The sequence below is a fragment of the Eleginops maclovinus genome, chromosome 4 (assembly GCF_036324505.1).
Source record: "Eleginops maclovinus isolate JMC-PN-2008 ecotype Puerto Natales chromosome 4, JC_Emac_rtc_rv5, whole genome shotgun sequence".
Classification (NCBI taxonomy): domain Eukaryota; kingdom Metazoa; phylum Chordata; class Actinopteri; order Perciformes; family Eleginopidae; genus Eleginops; species Eleginops maclovinus.
The window spans coordinates 14,710,907-14,731,075 of NC_086352.1; the positions used below are offsets into that span (position 1 = coordinate 14,710,907).

A 20,169-nucleotide genomic window follows, 5' to 3' on the forward strand; every position below is an offset into this window, starting at 1 on the left:
ATGATATTTGTGAGCAAAAAAGGATTTGTAAATATGGTATCCTATATTCAATATTTGTTTTAGACGTCAATGTTGTGGTAGTATTGTAAGATGAAAATGAGAGTATGCACATGTATATTTAGCATGCAGAGAACTTAATGGAATCTCAGACATTGGTGTCAGAACCAGAAGTGGAATGAATTATTCAGACACGAGCATCTTCTGAACACACTGGAAGCATGCGTCTCAACTGAGATAACAGATTGTTCAATCTTATGAGAATCTTGTGACGCTGTTGAAATGATGCCTTTTCAAGTGTAAACAACACAAGCAGCAAGTGGTCTCTGAATACCATCGTTGCAACAGGAATGCTTCCATAAAATGAACAAAGAATCTTTCCTTGCTAGTTTGCAGCCTACAGTGAAGTTAAAAGAACGAGTGAAACATTTCTTAAATAAGACATGAACTGAGATAGTATTTAAGATTGTGGTATTATTTAACATGGCTTGATACCGTTCATATGATTCTTGTTATAAGGATGCATGTGGCTGCTTTTCTTTTCCCAAGAGACTCAGTGCTAAGAGAGACACTTTTTCTCTTGGTAATTTGCATGATAACAGATTTTAACACCCTGTTGACTAACACTGTTATCACATGATGACATTATGCTTCGCAGCAATACCCCAAACAGTTTCTTAATTAGCTTACTTCTGTGTTGCTAAGCAATCTCAACTGTGCCAGAAGATACTATAGCCAGAAAATGATCATTTTTAATTGTTTAATCCATTATATTCATAGACAATTTTGGCTTCGAAATATTAAAAAAGCTCGAGGCTAAAAAGCATTTATTTTGTGCTTGGAATTGGATATCTTAAAAGGAATTGCTACATTTAGGCTGAAAATTAAACAGGTTTTTAAACTTTGTCGTGATAAAAGTCCCAAAGAGACTTGTCGGATCTAGCCCTGAATTCTACACTTCCATGTACAGATTTAACCCTGAAGGAATCAGTGTTTTTCATCAGGTTTTCCATGTCATGTTATTTCTCCAGTGAGAAACAGACAATTGGTCCCAGTTCAGGCAATTCCAAGCTGTTCAAGTGTGGCTGTTCAGCCCCAGTTTCACCCTGATTTGACACTTGGCGAGCAGAATGGTGATCAATCCCTTCACCTAAGAATGGACACGGACAGCCATAACCAGAGATATAAGAGCTATAGAGGTACTTGCAGCACTGTTACCACGGCAACAGGCCATGAGGGGGGGCATCATCATGGGCTCTCGGAGATTGGCTGTTGGTGGTTTGGTGCAATGATTCAGCTTAGTTGGTTGCTCTGCCCTCCACAAAAAGACACACAAAATGGCTCACTAGTTCTCAATCTACCTTGATTTGGTGGCAGAAGATTTATGATGTAAAGACGGGGAAGTCAGCAAATCTGACAATTGAAAGTCTGGGCTAATCACATGGAGTTTGCTAAATCCACGAGTTTATAAAAGCCATTATCAGAATGTAACATGTTGGTAGCATGCAATCCATATTAGTATAAGAAAAACCTCTGTCTGTGTGGTTTTTTCTTCTAACAATTGATGGAAGGCGACGGTCAAATTGTTTATCTTTTCTAAATATAAAGGACATAGAAAAATGTATATCAAATCAAAATGTAGAGCAAATATTTATCTTCATTTGCATAAACTTGCATGTTGTCTAATTACACCAATGTCTGGATCCTTCTGTTTCTGTGTATCCATCAACATACTGAGCCCAAGCATCCCCAGTGCAATATACACCTCTAGCCTCACAGATTCTATCTGATAAATTATTACTGAAACCTTTACAGTCAGTAACTTGAGATAGCTTACTGTCCCTAGGTGCATTCTTTATGTTCAATATAACATGAGCCAAGAACATGCTGTACTGAAGGATGGACTCAGGTGGAATTTACAAATGTAGCCATAACGCAGAGAATGGACCTGGATTTATACATAACCACGTAACGTTAAATTCTGAAAAGCCCTCTTCCATTTTGCTAAGCTAAGGTTTACTTGGATACATAGGAGATCTCTGGAGCCGGTCTAGTCTGGCATTGCTATGATGATTAATTGGTTTCTGAACAGGCATATTGCCAGAGCATTTTCTAAACATGCATTATGCAGTACATGTAAGTACACCCAAACAGATGAATCCTTGCACACAAACAACACACACACACACACACACACACACACACACACACACACACACACACACACACACACACACACACACACACACACACACACACACACACACACACACACACACACACACACACACACACACACACACACACACACACACAAACAAACAAACAAACAAACAAACAAACAAACAAACAAGCAAACAACACACACCTTAGCCCTGCTCCCCTGAGTCTATTTACAGAGCTCTCTCACTTATGTCACATTTCTACTGCATGGTAAGAAACAGCACTCCTCAGTTTGAATAGCTCTTTTTTTGGATGCAAGTAGAAAAAGTTGTGGCCGGTAAATGATACCTGGTACTTCTTTGGGAGTCTACCATTTGAGGGGCCAAGCAGTAAGGTCTTTGGTCAGAAAGAAACATCTCTAGAGTTGTTACTTTTAAAAGACAAGCTACCGTCATTGGCAAACTTCCTTTTATTATTTACTTATTATATCTAAAGAAAGGCTTCCCACAAATCTATGCCCTACACAGTAAAAAATGGGTTGTTAATTTTTCAGAGTTAAGTTATTTAAAACTAGATAGTGTATTTCCATTACTGTGAAGAGTAAACTTGACCAAACAGTAGAGTTAAAGATGAGAGTCAAATTCTGTGTACATGCAGTGAAAACATTTACTCTACAGCGTGATGAATTCCCTCAACGATTCCCTTCCAATATTCCCGCCACTGTTTCTGAAGTTTTGTAACCTGCACCAGAAAAAAAAAATGCTCCCGACTGGAAAAAGAGGCCCTTTGGTAAGTGCCCCCTGTTTTTCAACAAAAAACATATGATTTTTAGCATAGTTTGTTGGTTTAATTTTGATTGGGGTTTGTTTGGCTCTTTTCCTCTTACATTTTTTAAAACCCTCCCGGAAAGTTCGGTAGCGGTTGACTGGGTTAAACGTGGGGTGATTTACCATCGCTGCAACACTATGGGCTTTCTTTAGACAAACGTTTTTTCTTCGAAAATTGCCCCTGCAATAGAATTGTAATCTACTTTGAAATGCCTTTTGTCATGAAAAGGGTTTTTTAAACCCACATATAACAATAAATTTTTTGGTGAGGGCAAATTGTGTTACCCTTGACGCTAAACTACCAATGAGCTTGAGATGGCACGCGGGAAATATCTTCCCTGTAGACTATCGTGGTAATTTTTTTGGCTTTTGTGGTTTTCCCACTGAATATTTTCCCCCAAACGACCAATTTTTTGCAATATTTGCGACGAGGGAAATGAGGCTTTTAAATTTATGTTAGACTGATAGATAGAGAGTTAGAAATCGATCATGTTCAAGTTCAAGCTTTTGACTGCTAACGTAAGAATTTTTTGGAAGTAATATAGTTGTTAAGAAATTGAAAGACACATTTAAACTGTAATTGCTTGTTAACTTTTTGCGAGAAAGGGTAGTGATGATTTAAGTTGTTCGCCGGGTTGGGAGTTAGGTTAATGTCCCAAAATTTAGAAGTTAGTTTGAAACTGGTTTTGCCCAATGGATTTAAAGTGCTTCCCAAATTGTTTACCCTTTTAAAGCTTGACAAGTGGTTTCTGCCAAAGTGATTTAACGTGCATTCCCCAAAATGTTAGCAATTTAGTTGACAAGGGTTTTCCCCAATGGTTTTAAAGTGTTTTTCCCAAAATGTTAGCAATTAGCTTGTGAGAATTTTTGTTTATTTGAACCCCAGAGACGGTTTAAAATAAGAAAGAAAAACCCCCTAAAGTTATAAAGGGGTTTTTTAAAAGGGAAATAGTAGTGGGCCTTTCCAAAAGTTCACGCTGTGGTCTAGCCGGGACACGGTCACGGGCCCATGAGAGGGAGTCTCAGTAGTTACTGTCTGGCGGCCGGAACAAAAGAGAGCTCGATTTCACATCCTTACATTTTTTAAGAAACCCTTTCCGCCATAAAATAAAAAACTTAAAAATCAGACGCCCCCCGCTGTGTGTCTCTTGGTTTGGTAGGGGGGGCTGGATCCCCTTATAGGCTGACGTGTCGGGGGGGGCCTTTATGACGTCACCGTCGCCATCTTGTTAGGAAGTCCGGAGCTGTCACTACGATATTTATTAGCAATTTTTGGGGTTTATGTTATTAAACAGGCAACTGTTCTTTGCAGCCCAAGAGTGAGAGGAGAGGGGGTTTGTGTTTGTATGCAACTCACTGGTCCTTCCCCCTCTACCAATTAAAAAAAAAATTTTAGCTTTTGCCCTGGGCAAAAAACAACAACCCTGAAATAAACCGGAAATGGAAAAATTGATCGCCCGAAAACAGTAAATTATCTTTTAAATTTCCCGTTTAAATATATGATTATTTTAACACTTGACAACGTGGTTTTGCCAAATGTGATTTTAAACGAGCAAAAAAATTTTAAAATTTACTTAAACGGGGTTTTCCCCAATGTGACTTTAACGTAGCAACCAAAAAATTTAGAAATTTAGCTGACAACGTGGTTTTCCCCAATGTGATTTTAACGTGCTTCCCAAATGTTAAAAAATTTAGTTTGACAACTGGTTCTGCCCAATGTTTTAAAGTAGCTTTTACCAAAATGTTAGAATTTGCTTGAAAACTTGGTTTCTGCCAAGGTCCCATATTTTGCAAGTGTTATGTTCCGGTTTAAAATTTGTGCCTGTTGAAACCCAAAAATAGTCTTGGTTATTTCAACCAATTGCGAAGCAAGAAATATTGGGGAAGACTGAAGGTCAGTAAAAAAGTTTTTTTGCACCCCAAAATTTAGTTTTGGTACCATAACTCGGAGTGTTTATTGGGACAATTACTTTTTCTAATAACTTTGCTTTTTTCAGAGAATATTTTGATGGAATTTTAACAGTATTAAACCCTTCCTTAAATTTTACAGAAAAGCTGCTGGTGTTTGTTTGGTGGAGAGCAAAGTAAAAAGTGCCTAAAGAACTTTTTGGTGTTTTTGGGGGTAGGCACTTAATTGGTTGAAAGTCCCTAATTTGTTCAATTGCTTTGCTTTGCAATTATTTCATCAAAATTTTTGTGCACTATTTATTTTTTTACTTTAGTGGTATTAAATTTTAACAGATGAAGATAGCCGGTTGGACTCAAGTCCATGACCCAACAAATTTCGACGTGGGTTTTTGAGGAGGTCTTTAAAAAGGCTAAAGGGACCTTTCTTGTTTATTGGCCAATGACAGGGTAATGTATACTTGCTATGCGTACACACACATGGTTGAATGGTGATTGACTATGAATTGTTTTAAATTTTAAAGGGCCCAGGTAACCCTCAGTGCATTGCTCAAGCATCTAAAAGAACAGGATCCAAATCTCTTTGTGTGACCCAGTGGGAACCTTTTTGCCCCGGAGGAAGTCCCCCCAAAAAGCCTTGCCGCTAACATGAAGCAAAAGTGGAGTGTCTGTTGCGTGTTTTGGGAGTTTAAAGTACATGTTTAATTTGGGTGATCGTTTTTTTGTAATTTCCAAACTTTTTAAAAATTAAATATCCACTTTTAACCCTTTGTAATTGAAAAAATCTTGACACAAAGGCCCCCCTAGGGGGGACCCGAACATGGGGGGTTACAAAAACAAATTTATTCAAAACAACCAAAGACACTAAAAAAAAAATATTTCCCGCAGAGTAAGAAAAACATGGGTAAAATTATTTTAAAATACTTTATGGAATTTTTAAACTTTTTGCAATTGGTTTAGGTTATTTTGTTCAATGCATTTTGAATGTTAATTGTTGAAACACCAAATCTCCGGGAGTGTGGGTGATTATGCACGGGGATTGTCCTCTTTTCCTATCTTAAAGGCCCATCTTCCAAAAGGCTAGTAAGAAAAAGGTTTTTTGAAATATTTTTTCCCCTTAAAATGCTGATTCTATGAATGTTAACACAGGATACTTATACTTCATTCTCCCCCTAAAAGGGGTTCAGGATCCCTTCCCATGGGGTTAAGAAAAAAAATTTGAAAGGGGGAAAGAGGCCCAGCATTAGGACTCCAAAAAGGAAATATTTATCAGAGGTGGAATTTCAACCTTGAAATTGTTTGACAGGAGGATTTAAAAATGTGTGTTAAAAAGGTAACAAAAAAATTTGTCTTTTTCTAAAGTTGGTGGTCCAGGCCATGGGCGTTAGACCTTTCTGCCGCCCAAAGTCTGAGACGGGAAGGGGAATCCGTATCGTTTGTGTTGGACACCTGCTGATGGGTACCCCACCCCGTGAAAAGTGAAAGCACTTTCGTTTCCCCATGCCATGGTCTGAAAAGCAAATCACAGGTCTTTCAGTTTTTCCAGGGTTTCCCTGGAACACCAGGACGGTATGGCTCTAATTCTTGAATACTGAGACAATTGAAAAATGTCCCAAGGTCCTTTCCCTTTTTTCTTTTTTTTTTCTTTTTCAAATAGTAGAACGGTTTTTCAGACTTATGTTTGGTGAGCGACTGCCAACAATTTGGAGAGGTGGCTACCACTTTCAAACAAAAGTAAAAAAAAAAAAGCCCTGGTGGGCCCCCCCCACAGACCTTTTTGATTTATGCGCAAAAGCTGAAATCACTTTAAATCGAAAAGGTTGTCTTTTAATGTTAAGAAGATGTTGCAAATTATTGAGGAGGTGGGAAATTTGGTAAATGTTAACCTGTACTTTTGGCCTCTAGGGTGGGGCAGTGACTGCAACCTCATACTGCGCTACATCTGCTACCCCCTCCGCACAGGGCGAAAGAGGCCAGGGAAAAATTAGCTTCATGCGTAATCACCCATAAATTTCCAAAAAAGGTACCTACATAAAATTTAATAATTTAAACATCTTTTTTTTCAAATTTTGAATCCCTTTTAAATTTTTTGGAGTGATTCATGTTTTGTTTTTAAATTTTTAATAAATAGGTTGTTGAATGTGTTTTGTTTCGACGGGGAAAAGCGTGGCGCTTTGAACCATAATCAAAGCAGTCGCCCCACCTCCCTTTCCAGGGCCCAAAAAAGCGCTTACCCCTTTTTCATTTCTATCGACAAGATGCACTTCCCTGCAAAAAAACCCCGGGAGTCGGACCCCCGGTGAAACCTTTAAGGACTAGCTTTTGTACTTTCAGTCGTGTTGAAAAATTTTTTTTTATTTTTTGCAAAACCCCCTTTACAGCATTGATGTGGGGGAAAAGAAAGGAAAAACCAAGATGCAGAGTTTCGAGTCGAATGGGGCGTTAAACAATGAGGTGCTTTCTTTGCGCAAAGAACTTGGTGAGGGAAAAAATCTTAAAAGCCCCAAAGTTTTTTTCTTTGGGCTTGTACAGGAAAGACCCCTTTATTTTAAATGTGGGAAAAATGTCACGTTTTTTTTTAAAGTTTTTTGGGTTTTAGGAAGCCTTTTTAAAAGTCCCATTTTTAAAAAAGTGGTTTTAATGTTTTTGTTGAAAATGAACCACCCGTTGCAAAGTGTTTAAATTGGAGAAAGTTGCAGAAGACCATATGGGTGAGGTTGAGTCAGAGAAGGTTTTCTCAGAAATTTGTAAATATTTGCCTCTGTCATTTCGATCTTAAGGGACAGGGGTAGCCCGTTTGTTATTATTTTTGTTGTGACCTTTGGGGGGAATGTGCAGGTAACAGAGCATGCTAGAGGTCAGTTTCCGGGGGTTTTTCTGACAAAAGGAAGAACATGCAAGAAAGTTGAGGGGTGTTTTGAAATTAGGAAACCTTAAGCTCAAATTCCGATAAAACAATCAAAATTTATGCCCGCAATGGGAAAAGGGGAGCCGTGGGGCTTGTAATTTGGTCAAGTTTGATTGGGCTCAACAAAAAGACAGGAACTATGACCAAATGGAAAGAACAAATTTAGTATTTTTCCCAATTTTTTCGCAAAACTCAAAATTTAAAAAAGAACATGCCAAAAGAAATGTAAAAAACCCAAAATAAAGTGATTCAAAAAATCAAAGATTTTTTGGGGTGGCTCTTTCTTCCAAAAAATCCCTATTTTCCCCGAGAGCACCCTGTACAGATTAAATGTTTTATGCGTTTCGAATTTCCCCCTTGGGTCCCCGAGGGAGTTCATAAAATGGATGGGATTTTTTTACTTTAAAATTTCTACCGAAATGGGAAATTTTATTTGGCCAATTTACATCTTTGTGCCTTGTTTATGCTCAGGATTAAGGTTAGGTTTAGTGTATTTTGATCCTATTTTTGTGATTCAAACGTTAGGGTAATGGCATTTGGGTTTTCCATGTTTGGGGTTGTGTTCGGGAAATGTTATACAGGGCTGGAGATAATTTAGGCCCACAAGTTGTTTGGGTTGGTTTAGAGTTTCGTGCAAGGTATTTCTGTGGTTTTGTTTGCGAAAAAAAGGACTTCCCAAATGAAAAAATTTTAAGGCTCCCAAATTTGTGTTCTACCCAAAGGGCCCCGTGCCATGCCAAGAAATGGACTAGGCCTTCTTTTTATGTATTTGGGTGAAGAGATCATGTTACTAAATTCATTTAAAAAAATTTTTACAAACCGAGAATCTCTTTTAGGATGCTGACTTTTTGAAGGTTGGCCCCCCCAAATTTGAATTAAAGCAGCTGTTTTTTTATTTGAAAGAAAAAATTACACTGGCAGAACTGAATTCAAGAATACTATGTTTTGATATGGATTTACAGAGAGATGTAATAGGCCAGTGGCTGTGAATTTAAGTGCAGAGTCTAATGATTTGGGACTAAACGCAATTCAGTCATGGTGCTTGCTGAGGAATGTTCCCCTTATATTTGGAGATTTGGTAGCCTCTACAGACCAACACTGGACCCTGCTTTTATTGTTGTTACAGATCGTCAACATTGTTTTCTCGCCCATTTTATCTCAAGGCTTATGCGTGTATTTGAAACATTTGATTGTTGAGCATCACACACTGTTCAAGGAGGTATATCCTCATAAAAGACTGTTACCAAAACATCATTTCCTGATTCATTACCCTAGATGCATTCAGAAAATAGGACCTGTACTCCATAGCTGGTGCATGCGATATGAAGGTAAACACAATTTTTTCAAGACACAGCTTAAGTCCTTTAAAAATGTCACCAAAACATTGGCCAAAAAGCACCAGAATCATATGGCACACAAGTGGCGATCCTCAACAACCTTCCTTCGCTTGGACATTGGTCCAGGAAAATGTGTCTCTTTAAATATGATTAAAGGTGGTTCAGTGATTGCTATGCAAATGAAAATGTCCAATTGTGATAAGGTTATTAAAGTGACGTGGGCTAAGCACAATGGATATGTATACCGCCCACACCTGGTCGTTTGTGGTGAAGTTGAATTTGAAATGCCACTGTTTTACCAGGTCGAATCGGTTGTGATTATACATGAGAAACCGGTGCTGCTCACCATTCCTTTATTTACTGTAGCTTTTAATGAACATTATTTTGCTTATGAAGTGACTAAGACAAAAAAAGAATGTGTTGCCTTTAATGTTGATGATCTGCCTTATCAAAGGCCTTTTGACCTAAAAATGTCATGTGGGGAAAATGACACAGCAATGTACATTGTCCCATACTGTTATCTCTAATCAGGCAATAAAAGGTGTGATACAGTACCCGATTGTGTGTATTGCCTTATATATTACAGCAGTTAAGAATTATTACTATTTCATTCATATAAAATAAAAAAATATATACACTTAATACGCACGTAATTTAACCATATTTAGAGTAGAAAACTACTCTATGTAGTGAAATAAATTTACTCTGACAGTGTAAACAGATCACAGTGTTAAATGTTTTTACACATTTCATTGTTAATTTTGACACAAAATGGAGTAAAATTAACTCTGGAAATCTTACACTGGCTATAGAGTAAAATTTACACTAATTTCGAGTGGGACCAAATGTTATCTGACAGAGAGTTAAATTCAACTCTTAAGGAGTAAAATTAACACTAGGTTTTTTACTGTGTAGTCTGCGTGATACACTTTGCCCTCCGCTAAGTCATACACATTTGCTGTACAATTTTAGGAAGTGCATGTTCTGATGTCTGGATGTCGAGGAAAGGAATCAGCAAGTGTCATCTTCTCCTTGGCCTTTTCTTTTTTTTCTTGCCTGGCAGCTCCGTCTTCGGTATCCTTGGACTCAAAAACTCAACGTACTCCTTTGAACATGTCCAAACTATCTTAATCTTGTAAAATATACTTTCTTATCATTTCCTTCATCATGACTCACAACCAAAATCTAATCATCTTCAACTTTGCCACCTGAAGCTCTGCCTCCTCTCTTATTGTCAGTGCCGCTGCCACACAACACTCTCATCACCATCCAGTCAACCTATAATTGTACTCTTGCACTCACCAATAACAATGTGCCACCATTCTCTAATTGAGCTTAACTCTGCGATTTGAAAACAGAATTTGTCAACATTATGTTTTTTTCCCCCAAGAATGTTGTAATTTTACGGAAGCTTTTGAAGATTTCTTGCCTATTTGATCAAGCTGCAAAACATTTGACTCTGGGTCAAATCAGCTGCATGGTTTTTCTCCTGTCCATGCACATTTTTTTAAGATAAATAATTGAAATTGAACAAATATATAACATTAGGAGTCTGCAACAGACCATGTGACCAGTATTTTGCAATTTTGTGTTTTCCATGTGGTTTAAATTTCAATAATGATGAGAAAAACAACATCCTTCCCCAGTGCCTTGTGGTTAAATGAAACAATAGAGCGACAAAGCACTAAGCATTGCAAAGTGGTCCCATCCTTTCAAATGTAAATTCAATTCATTGTCTACAAATAAAGGAACTATATTTCCACAGCTCTGGGGCTGAAGCTTCAGGAATATAAACATCCCAGTGCTAAAATAAAGGCAACAGTAATTTGCACTTTGGATGTTATCATGCAATTTATATTCAACAATCAACAGGTGTTGTTCCATGAACAGATTTTATATTGTATTTGTAGTCAGCCGTAAGTGCTAGTGATTAGAGAATTCAAAAGGCCAATTGCCCGGCATTAGGCCTTTTCTATATTCAATACTAACAACTTAAACCTGTGCTTTAGGGGGTAAGTCAAATACCCTAAATAACATTGACATCTGACAGTAAAAAAACTGACAGGCCTCTACAGAGAGGTCAACAGTTATTCAAACGTGTCTCTTGATTTGATGTGAATGTCAATTTAATTATCTTTGCCCAGTAAAGCAGAACAGTCAAATGGAGGTGGAAGCGGTTTGTGTGTTTATCTTCCTCTCTCCAAACTAAACCCTTTTTATAGAAGCGTCCTCCCACGAGCCTCAGCAGGTTTAGCAGGTGTTAACCTCTCTCAGGGAGGCGCCCTCCTAAGGCAACACACAGTCTAGCAGAGCAGCACTTTTCATTCCCTGAGCAGCTTCCAGTCTGCCAATCACGCAGGAGGAGATGATGGACAGGTAGATCAATCTCTCTTAAGCCCTGAGTGATATTACTTTCTGCTTCTGTTCAGGAAAACAGTCTTTCTAGAAAGTTCAAAAGGCGACTTGAAAACAACTTGTTCATTAGATCACTTTATATCCACTTGTTATCTCTTTCTTTTGCAGTGCTCCATCTGCTTAGGTTAACCACGCACTTCCATAAGTGAAATATGTGCTTTTTCAACCAGCACTAGATGGATAAAATACAGCCATAGATGCATCACATGTTTTAACTTTTAAGACTAACCAGTTAACTTGCTTGCACGTGTTGTTTTTATAAAAGGTATGCCTCGATGTAACCATTGAAGGCACATTTTACTTTTGGGCCTCTTGCTACATTAGCTGTAGACATTCATTATATTATATTGTAAAGCACTGTACAGATATGGCACTAATTTCCTTACCAGGATTGTCTTCCTGTATGTCTTGTGTATGGATACACTAAGATATGTATAAGATCTTGAGGATTCATGTCAATGGAATAGAAGTGTTAACTAAAAACTTAGCCAGCGTATGGTGTCACTGTTAAAAATATCAACTGCAGTCCACAAACTAAACTTAACCCCCTAAAACACACACAGCCAACAGACAGAAGCATCTGATTTCATAGAATAATTATTATTTTGGACATGGACCTACTGTACATGTTTTTGATCAACCTAAGGTCAAACAAAAATGATTTAATGAATCTAGGACTGCCAAGCTTTTCTGCATTCATAAAGCAAGCTGGAGAGAGAGACAGAGAGTGATATCTAATATCTAATTCTATCTTATCCAATTATCTGGTAACACAGAATAAGATGTGCCTCTGTGGTTATTTTTAGTACCATTCACACATTATTTGATATTCATGCTTGCAGAGAGGTTTGTGACTATGCTCCCATTCAGTTAAGCTGAGCCTTTTAAAGTTGATCCTTTTGTGGCTGAAATTAACTGCCCACTTTTTTAATTAGCAGACCTCACCCTCCGCCCCCACACATTTTTTAATTACTTTTTTGTGGCTTATTTGTTGCACACTTGGGTATATGCAGGTTGGATTGTTGTACATGTAATGGTACAGAGAGAATGAAAGTTGTAGGAAATGATTCAGTGGTGTGTAAGGTGCTGCATTGACCAGTCTAGGCTAGTAGTAGACAACTCTGCATTTTCCATCCAACGTTAGTGCTCTTCTGGCTGTACTGCCACTATAGCAGCGGGTCTGACAGTGTACAGGTTGCACCATTACTGCACTTTCATATATCTTGTGGGATAAAAAGCTGTGCCTATGCGAGAGACTTTGCTTTCAAAGGATATACAGTAACCCTGCAGCATATATGTCGGGTCACACATTATCATCATACTTTGTTTCACCAAATGTTAATTAGTATTGCAACAATTGTCATACTGTTCATTGTTTTCAGGGTCACCATATTTACACGGAAACTCTTAAAAGGGATTGGATGGATAAAGTCCAACCATAAGTCAGAGTCTGAAAACATCCGACAAGTCGAACGGCCTATGGCTATTTATCTTTAAAGGTTTATGACCATAAGAAACTACTGAAAACAACTTCAAACACTTGGTTATTTCTGTAAACTATCTCACTACTACTACAATGTCTAGGGGTTGCATTTATGATGTCTTACTGGGTTTCGCTCCTGACCTTGCTTCATCAAGTTGATTTTACAATAACCAATCACTTCATGCTCCCACTGTCATAATGTGGCAATGCACAGTAAGCTATGCTTGTTAGCAGCCATAATTCTCAGAGAGAAGTATGTCTTTGTGTGCCTGTACGAGGAAGGCAGATAAAAGGCAACAAACATTCAGCTTCCAGAAGAAGCTGAGCTCAGCGCTGTATTTCTGTTATTTCCTCTCTGCAGGCCCAGCAAGCCACGAAAACCAAGGGAGGAAGAGAGGCTTTTTGTCTTAGCTCAGCAACAAAGCCAAAGAATAGTATGTTGTTACCTGGAGCTATAATCATATCACATAATAGGTATAGTGGAAGGCTCCTATGTTAAATATACAGCAATAATGCATAACATCTTTGTAAAGCAACTCTACATACCGCCATAATCCCAGAGATTGTTATACAACTCAGAGAAATCTCCTGGAGAAATATAAGCTGACTGTTACATGCTGACTAGTTTGATGAAGGCAATATAGTTAGGACACACAATAAATTCTTCTTCTTCAGGTGTGTAGTTGAAAGGTAGATAAAACAGTGATTTCACAGTAAAATGTAATACATGTTCACTAGCAAAGTAAGTCTTTGTCGAAGAGAGACTGCATTAAAAAGCAGTAATAATATGGATCATAACAGTCCAGTTTGACCTCACATAATGGGTAAGCTTTTGTTCATTAAATATATTACCTAAGCCAAATTAAAAAGGGAATAATAATAAAGCACAGGGTAGCAAGATTGTGTGTGAGTGTGGGTGACTACACTTGGGACACTGATAAACTCTATCAATATAATCAATATCTAAAATCCATGATCAGGATTAAAACACGGACTCTCTATTTCTGTCTGTCTGTGTCATGTGTTAGTTTGGGTTATCTAAGCTGTACCTCACCTGCCCACCAGGTCCCTGTCATGAGCCTCCTGCTTGTCGCACCTGCGTCCCATCAGCTGATTACCCCTGTGACCTGCGTCCTGCCTGCACAGCTGTCCCTCACTGTCTCATTATGGTACCTGTTACTATATACAGGCGCCTCTCTCCAGAGGGACCTAGTGCTTATGGAAATGCGTGTTGTCTATGTTCAAATGTTCTGCAGATTTAACTAAGCTATGTTTGTTTTGTACTGCCCACCACAATGTTAGAGTTTGGATGTTCCCCAAAAACCGAGTCACTCTTTCAGTCTGCCTTAATCGTAGCTAGCTATGCTAGACATGGTTTGTAATGAGTTCCACTCCTAAAAGACAGAGGATGTATATTATACTGTAACCAGTAAGCTGACATTTTTAATATGATGAACCTCTTTTCAGAATTTTATTTCAATCAAACAACAAGCATCTGTGAGTGTGAGCGACAAAAGACAAAAAAATCAAACTGTATAAAACCAAGATATTTTTTATACCAAGGGTAGTTAATGTAACATAGTTCTTAAATACTGTTGGAGCAGTGCAGAGGATGAATGTATGGCCTATATCCTAATATGGGAGAAACATCTGTTGGCTATATGGTGAATATGTCTTAGTGTATTCCTAAGTGTATTCTTTTCCCCCTTACAGGTTTTCCTTCTCATCCCCTCCCCCCACAAACTAAAACCCTACATTATTTTGTTCTTCATACACACAGCACAATCTTTCTCACTGTCTCTCGCACACACACACACACACACACACAAAATATCTTGAATTGGCTAGGCCTTTGTACCTTTTATTTTTTGAGACCCCTTGTTAAAACCCTGAAGGCCTCTTCTTAGCCATCGGGAGATATAGAGGCAGAGAAAGAGCAATTGAGATGAGAGAAAATTCCAACCCATCCTCCTCCTCTTCACTACAGAGCTCCTAGACAAACCTCACTTTGTTTTAAATCAAAGAATGCTGAGAGGCTTGGGCAGCGGATGTGAGATTTTGTGGAAAATAGCGAGTAATGAATCTCTTGAACACTCATCTAGTCACATATGTACTGTTATCGTTTGCCTGTGGCTGATGGATCCATTTGTCAAAGCAGTGCTTCCTATTCTCCCGCTTATGTCGGCAATTAAAAATACCATTTGGAAAAACATGTCCATGCCTTTCACTATTGTGAGCCGGTATTCTTCACATCTAGAAGCCGTTTGTCTTTCTATACTAAAATTAATTATATTTACACATTCTCTGATTACCTACCAAATTAAATTGTTGATGATCTGCTCTGTGTTGAACATATTCAAGCCAGAGTGAACATTTTTGATATCTCAATCTCCAGGATTTACTGAGTGTGAAACACATGTTTAGGAAATCATTTACACCAAGGCACCAAAGACCTGTAATGAATGAATTGAATAATGCAGCAGCAAAGGTAAGAAACTGTTTGTTTTTGTATTGAGATTATCTGCTCAAACAGCAAAGCCACACAGAAATGCCAACCATTTCTATGATCACAGGAAGCATCGAACACTAAACAAGACGCATATAACAAAATAATACATTTCATTACAGATGGTCTTCACCCTTACAAATTAAATCGGAATTTATAACAATAAGTCAAAGGAACTGGCCCATTTTCCTTTAGAAAGACACCAATGAAAAATTAAAAACAGGTCACCAAAGTAAATGTAAATGTTGTGTGTAAGTGTTGTGTTAATTAAAATGTAAAATCCGAGCTGTATGTATACTTTTTATTTCACTATGTCTGTATTTGAGTTTCTGTACAACACTGAACTCAACAAAATGTTGGTGGAGGTAACACACATTGAACTGATTATTTTACAAATGAAGATTTTTGGGCGATAATACATGACAAACTGCACGCTCTGTCATGTGCATCACATATTTGTGTACACACTCAAGTCTTTGAGCAGAGGTTCTTTAATCTCCCAGAACAGTTGGTCTGTTTTCAGTCCTGATACTGGCTGATATCACTGCAGCCTTTGGCAAACTGAACAATCAGATTCTTCTGTTCTTGCGGGCAGAAATGGGTATCAATGGTTTCACTTCTCTATCATCGCTGCTTCTGACAAGTGATGCAGAATGAAACACTCTTGGTAGCCTCATACACTGGTGTCCCACATAGTTCAGTGGAGGGACCCCCCTTCTTTCCCCATACGCAGAATCTCTTGCTGATGTAATCATGTCTCATGGTTTTCCCTCCAAATGCGTTCGTCTATGTTTCTCTCCTTCTGAAACATATTTCAAATTTCAAATGTCTCCTTAACCACTTGGATGATGACTATGCAATTTTAGTTAATTTCAGCCAAGACTGAGTCACTTCTGATCCCGAGAGAGAAGGAAGTCACCTAAATGTAAGGATGGTTCCATTTATTGGCTCATTTGGTTTTGTAGATATCGGAATAAACTATTGTAACAGTGGAATTAAAGATTTTGTGTCTGGTGGAAATTCATTAAGGACATTCTCAATTATCCTACAGCTCATTAGGATCATACTCATCCCAATTAACTAGAGCGAGGGAAGTGTTAGAGCACACTTAGCTGGTTGAGAGCTAATTTAAATCCAGACTGTGCAGTATCTGTACACATTGTTCATATTGACCTAATTTCACCTTAAAGGCACTGCCCTAATGTTGTTGATCTGTTGAGCCACCAGCTGGTAAACATGAAGAGTAGGCGAGAGATATTGAATATTGAAAAAGTTAGGGACGTACGAGGCAGTGAAAGAAGACAGACAGGAGAGTCAAGGGAAAAGGATAATACAATAAAAATCATGAGGAGGTTGAGTAGAAAAATTGGCTAAATTGGATGGTATGGAGGAGAGTGGATGACAGAATGAGAGATAAAGAGAAGAAATTGGGTGAAGAGTGCTTTCTGTCTTATACAGTTGCTATTGACAACAAGAAAGCCGATGCTGCTGTGTGAAGATTGTTTTAATGGAACACACACACACACACACACACACACACACACACACACACACACACACACACACACACACACACACACACACACACACACACACACACACACACACACACACACACACACACACACACACACACACACACACACACACACACACACACACACACACACACACACACACACACACACACACACAATTACCAAACAATTACTGCCATCCCGACCAACATCAACGACTTCTTGTCTCCCCACTCACAAAATTCCCACCTCCATAACTGTTGAAAGAGAACATGGATTTTAGCATGCTTACCACATTTGCATGCTCTTTTGTGCGAAGATAAAGTCTTTTTAGATTCCTGCAAGGCTCTCGTTATTACAAGGTAGGATGCACAATAAGCCATCTGTAACACAGCAGAGCAAAGGCATAAATGCACAGCTCATTAGAAGAAGTGTTTATCTTTGATGGGAGATGACTGCTGGGCTTTTTGTTGGTGGAACAAGCAAGAAAATCAACAACAAAGCATTCCAATTTATCCATCATATTTCTCATCCCTCACCCCTTTAGTTTATCCTTCGTCTTGTGTTAGTTCCCTGTTACCATCTCTATTGTTAACGGGTCGGTTTTGACCCGTGTTTTAATTTAGTTGTAAAATACACAAAAAACAATGATCTATCATCCAATTTGTTTCTCATCTCTTGGTTACCTTGTTAGGCTTCCTTATCCATACAAATATTGGTTTTAATATTTTTGGTGCGGGCCCCTGGGCCTTTTTTTGTCAGTATACCCCTCGATTTCAGTAAAAAAGAAAATAAAATGAACCTCAAGAGAATCATATAAATAAATAAAAGGTTGTTATGTCACCTGACTATTACTGAGGGGATTTAGAACACATCTCTTAAATAAATTAGTTTTATTTATTTTTTCATTTTAATATTAACTATAGTAACATCTATGGTGTTACGGGTCAGTTTCGACACATATATATTTACTTCAAGAAAAAGGCAAAAAAGTCTCTTTTCAGCAATAGAACTTTAGTACAAACACAAAATGAGAAGCAGAACAAATATATATATATTTTGTTATATTTATGTTATATATATAACATAAATATAACAAAATATAGATTTTCAAGGTCAAACAACCAATAAAGCAAATCAAACCAATAGAAATCAATTACTAGTTCCAACACTAATAAAAAACAAAATCAGAGTAAAAGTCTCTGTGTGCAAGAACATGCATGTGTATGTGTGTGTGTGTTTAGATGCATGTGTGGCAAAAAGTGACACTTTTAGTGTGTTCTTTGCAGAGATATTTGTTGCAGTTGAAGCACAATACATTTGTCTTTCTGTCCTTACTGCTTGGGCAGACCTGACACCTCTTTCTTTTAGAGTCAGGTGGCCTGAGTGGGGTTGTGGTTGTGGCTGTTGTGGATAATGTTGAGGCAGGGCTGTCTGAGGAGGATGCTGGCGTGGACGGAGTTCTAGGTGAGCTCTGCATCTGTCTGACCAAGGTTGCAGCGTCTGGGTCTCGGGGCACCCGTTCCCTTCGCTCAATGTGTGGCTTGGCAAGGGAATTTCCCAGCTCCTCAAGAAACATTCTCCGCTTGTTTTTTTTGGTTGAGTTCCATCCTTGGTGGATGTGGGTCCACAACACAAATGCATTACATGCAGACACATCAAGGATGTTGTAAAACACAACCATTGGCCATCTCCTGGTCATTCGCTGGCAAGTGTAGGTGGCAGTCAGCTTGTCCAGGTTGTTCACTCCTCCTTTGTTTTTGTTATAGTCGAGGATAATTGTGGGCTTTATGTCACTTCTTGATGACACAGCTGCATCTTTGTGAAGAGTAGACATAAGTATCACATTCCGTTTTTTTTTCGGACAATATGAGACAACAGTGGTGGTGTCTGTAAAAGCAAACTTTGTGGAAAGTGCAGCCCTGTCCTTCACCTGCAAGATTTCAGCAAGCAGCTCAGGTTTATTTTTCTTCACTGTGCCCACCATGGTAAGTTTCCTCCTGAGAAGTTCTTGTCCAAGGTCATAGCTGGTAAAAAAAATTGTCACAAGTGATATTGTGACCCTGCAGTCCAGTAGTCATATCGAGGACCACACGTTTTCCTTGGTTTTTCTCAGGGATGCCACTCGCAGCTTTGCCTGTGTAAATCTGTAGATTCCAGGCATAGCTGGTTTTTGCATCACAGGCTGCCCAGATTGTTATGCCGTACTTCCCTGGCTTACTGGGTATGTATTGCCGGAAGGGGCATTTTCCTCGGAAAGGGACAAGACGTTCATCCACTGTCACCTCTGGCCCTGGGTTGAATATCAGTGGAAGGAGCTGCACCCATCTCTCCCAGACATCCCTGATGGGGGCAAGCTTGTCAGATCTTGCTCTGGTATCTCTGTTGTCAAATCTGAGGACTCTTGATATCATGTGAAAGGTCTGAAGTGACATTGTTGCCCGGAAAATATTCTCTGCCTGTCGATGCTTCCCACAGACCTATCAGTGGCCTCATTGCAGGATCTGTACACTCCAGCAAGAAGAACACCAATATAAGCATCCAGGTATTCCTCATCAATGTGTTTCCACATGCTGCCATGGACTTTTTTTCCTTCAAGGTTTTTCATAGCAATGATGACTCTTTTTAGTGACAATGGCATAAATAGCTCAAAGCATGTCTTGATGTCGCTGACTCTCATCACAGCAAACCTTGTGATTCCAGGGGTCATTTTGATGACATTTGCAGCAGCTGCCCTGCCATGTACATCAGGAGGTACTGAGCTCCAACAGATCTTACCATTTTTGGACTTGAATCTTTCAGCGGGAGCAGCTTCAGCACCGGTGACCTCCTCATCAGACTCATCAGATGTGTCTGTGTCTTCTGGATGATACTCCACATTGTCTTCCTCCTCAGAAACCTGCTCATCCGAATCACTATGCTGCTCTGTGTCCTCTCCCTCATTTTCACCAAAAATATTATCCAGAACTTGGCTCACTGAAAATCTTCTTCTCATTTTTGCATGCTACAAATTGGAGATGTGCACTCTGCAAGTCACCAATTCTATACTGAATTGGCCTCACATGTCTGGACATGCCAGTCTTTGTTTGTTTTGTTTTTGTGCAGGTATAC

The 20,169-nt window shown here is 38.7% G+C and overlaps 1 pseudogene; it reads right to left on the reverse strand.

Moving 5' to 3' along the window:
* Positions 1-1,072: 1,072 nt before the first annotated feature.
* LOC134862871 (piggyBac transposable element-derived protein 4-like) lies at positions 1,073-20,053 on the reverse strand (annotated as a pseudogene).
* Positions 20,054-20,169: the final 116 nt, after the last annotated feature.